Below are 4102 nucleotides of genomic sequence, written 5' to 3'. Positions count from 1 at the left end.
TGCCCGCGCAGCCCAACCTATGAGGCTTTTCAGCCAATGGAAAGAGCATGGGTCCTGGGAAGTCCCGCCCTTCCCAGCCAGACGCATGCGCGGACGACTGTCCTGGAGACCTTTTACATTGCTGACTGTTGACCTCCCCTCTTCTGTTTGAATCCGAGTCACTTCAATAGGAGAGGGAAGATGAGTTTTTCCTGTATTTAAAGTTAGTCGGAGTAGTTTGTATTTCTTCAGCCTTACTACCCTTGCAGCTTTAAAAATGTTTAAATATTTTATTTATACCCAGACCATAAAGTATTATGATTTTACTTTCTTGGCTTAAATGGAAACAAACTCACCAATATTTTGTTCTTAATAAATTGTGGGTTTGTGTGCATGTGTGGGACCTAATGCCTAATGCCCTTTTATTCCAGGATCCCATCAAAGATACTTTACATTTAGTTGCCATGTCTTTTTAGGCTCCTCTTGGCTGACAGTTTCTCACTTTCTTCATTTTAAATACACTGATAGTTTCGAGGAGTACTGGTTAGACATGTTTTTAGGTAGAGCGTCTATTGGAATTTTTCTTATGATTACACAGGAGTTTCAGGGTTTGGAGGGAGGAAGATCACAGAGGTATAGTATTGTTTTCATCATGTCATATCAAGGGCACATACTGTCAATGAGATTTCTGACTGTTGATGTAAACCTCGATTACCCAGGTGAAACAATGTATGACAGATTTTACCACTGTAAAATCACTCTTTTGTACCCCTGCCCCCAGTTTTCCATACTGTACTCTTTGGAAGAAAGTCACTATACCCAAACGCACACTATGCTCCCCCTCTGGAGTGGAGTACTTACATAATTTATCTGGAATTTTTCTGAAAGAGCCTATGCATTCTTCAGCATCTTTCCCAGGATCCACTTAGAAATTAGGGTAGAAACGCCCCCATGCTTATTTATTTTGTTTGGATTAACTTCAAGTCCTCCCTCCTCTGCCCCAGCTACAAAGGTAAAACCTTTCAAAAACTTTATTTTTTACAATAGATTCCTGGTAGTAGAATTAGGAGTCCAGGATAGACACATTTGTATTATTAATTTTTTATTTTGAAGAAATTTCAAACAAGCTGTTAAGAATAGTGCAAGGAACTCTCTTTACCTTGATTTACCAATTGTTAACATTTTGCTACATTTGTTTTATGGCTTCTTTTCTTACACACAATTATTCATGACTGTTTCAGCATGTCATAAAAGGATCACCTTGATCAAATTCAGGAAATTTAATGTTGGTAAACATACAGTAATAGTCCATATTAAAATTTTGCTGTATGTCCTAATTTCCTCTATAGCCTTTTTTCCCCTCTGATTCAGGATCATTTACTCCATTAGTTATGACTTTTTAGTCTTGTTTAATGTGAAATAGTTTCTCGGACTTTGTCTTTCCTGATAGTGACTTTTTTGAAGAGTATAGGCTAGTTGTAGACAGTCCCTTAATTTAGTTTGATAGTTTTCTCATAATTAGATTCAGGTTATGCATTGTCAGGAATACTACATATGTGATACTCTTTGCCTTTTGTCTTTTGAATAGAAATTGTACACATGTAATTTTTTTTTTTTTTTGGTACTAGGAATTGAATGCAGGGTCACTTTACTACTGAGCTACATCCATGACCCTTTTTATTTTTTATTTTGAGATAGGGTCTCACTAAATTGCTGAGGCTAGCCTCAAACTTGTGAAATTCCTGGCTCAGCTTCCCAAATAGTTGGGATTACAGGCATGGGCCAGTTTTGGTGGTGCTGCAGATTGAACACAGGGCCTTGTACATGGTACACTCTACCACGTAGCCATGACTGCAGCCCCTGAATTTTATTTTTATGTCCCCAGTTCTTCATGTTGCCAAATTGCTTTCCAGCTGTACTATTCTACATGGTTCCTTGTAGTGTATGACAGATTGGTATACATATCTGAGAAGACTAGCAATATTGGGTAAGGGAAGGATTTAGCCACAGGACAATAAAACTAATAGCAAAAAAAAAAAAAAAAATCCATACAATTAAACTCAACTTTCAATATTCAAATCAACCGAGCTAAAACCAAATTATAAGACTGTCTCATGTTTGTTTCTGCATTAATATCTTCATTCTTCACAATCCTAGAAGGTAGATTTTTAGGATTATGCTTCCCTCTTAACATTCCTAGGCCAGGACAAAGTAGCATTAAACTCATTTGGATTACTGTCTCTCCTTTCACCTATTTTTTACAACATTCTGCAAATGACTGCGTTTGCAGAGTGGGAGCAGGATTCTAGTGCCACAAATCAAATTGTTTATGAAATTAATGCATGAAATAGATGTAGCACTGTAAAAATCAATGTACCTTTGTTTTATTTTTGTTTTGTTATTGAAAATAGGATCTTGGCTTATTTTACTTTGAGGCATTAAAAAGAAGTACTAAAAGTAATTCAAATATTTTGTACCAGTCACCCAAATTTGATAATTAACGTTTAACACATTTACTTTAAGACAATCACTCAGAGACAGGGTTGTTTTGCTTGTTTGTTTGTTTTGGTTACTGGAGACTGAACCCAGGGCGGATACTCACCACTGAGCAACATCCCCAGTTCTTTTTTTAAATTTATTTTTGAGATTGGGTCTTGCCAATTAGCTGAGGGCCTCATTAGATTGTTGAGGTTGGCTTTATTTATTTTTGTGGTGGTGGTGATTTTTTTTTTTTTTTTCTGTACTTGGGCTTAACCACTGAGCCTCAACCCCAGCCCTTTTTTGTATTTTATTTAAAGACAGGGTCTCACTGAGTTGCTTGGAGCTTCGATAAATTGCTGAGACTGGCTTTGAACTTTAAATCCTCCTGCCATAGCCTCAGAGCCGCTAGGATTACAGGCATGCTTAAGGCTGGCTTTGAACTTGTGATCTTCCTACCTCAGACTCCTTAGTCACTGTGCTGGGCTTAATATTATTTTTCTTGGCTTCGTTTCCTGAAAAACATTTGTGATTTTTCTTGATAGAAGAAAGTAGGCTAATTTTCAGACTTTCAGACCATTTTTGAGCTAAAAATTATTCTTTGGTGAAAACAAAAAAGCTGTAAACATTATAAATTTTTTTTAAAAATTGAGAGAGGGGTCTGGATATGTTGCCTAGGCTGATCTCAAACTTCTGGGGTCAAGGGATCCTCCTGCCTCAGCAAGCCATTGCACCAGGCAAAACTTCACTTTAAAAATTAATCATGTAGGGCTGGGGATATAGCTCATTTGGTAGATTGCTTGCCTCGCAAGGACAAGGCCCTGGCTTCAATCCCAGCACTGCAAAAAAAAAAAAAAAAAAAAAAAAAAATTATATATATATATATATATATATATTATATAAAATCATGTAGGCAGTGTGCACCTGCCTGTAATCCACACAACTAGGGAGGCTGAGACAGGACTATCACAAGTTTGAAGCCAGGCTCAGCAACTAAGGGAGGCCCTAAGTAACTTGGTGAGACTCTGTCTCAAAATAAAAATAAAAAGGTCTGGGGATGTGACTCAGTGGAAAGGGCCTGTGGGTTAAATCCCACGTACAAAAAAAAAAAAAAAATCACATTACGAATATAATTCAAATTCCCTTTTGTGCAACTTTCTCCTCTCCTCTATTAATGCTGTTTAACAACTAGTTTCTGCAGTGTTTTGCTGATTCACCAAGGAGCAGGCCAGGTCCTGTCTGATACAAATGTGGTCTTAAGAGATTATCTCTGGCGTGAAAAAGTTATGAGTATAGTTGCCTCTTGGTACCCATGAAGGATTGGTTCCAGTCCCCCTCTCAAATACTAAAATGTTTGGCTACTCTAGTTCTTTATATAAAATGATATAGTATTTCCATATAACCTATGCAGATCTGGCTGTAGAGCTTAAGTAAAATCTATTTATAATACCAATTACAATGTAAATGCTAAGTAAATAGTTGTTATACTGTGTTGTTTATGGAACAATATAAAGGAAAAAGTCTGTATACATGTTTAATATCGCACAATTTTTTTCCAAATATTTCCTATTTGTGCTTACACATACAGATAGCTGACTGTATATGCAAATATTATTCAAATAGTAGTTTTTTAAGACCAATATCC

This window comes from Sciurus carolinensis, chromosome 4 (assembly GCF_902686445.1).
Source record: "Sciurus carolinensis chromosome 4, mSciCar1.2, whole genome shotgun sequence".
NCBI classification, from domain to species: domain Eukaryota; kingdom Metazoa; phylum Chordata; class Mammalia; order Rodentia; family Sciuridae; genus Sciurus; species Sciurus carolinensis.
This window is presented reverse-complemented; position numbering follows the sequence as displayed.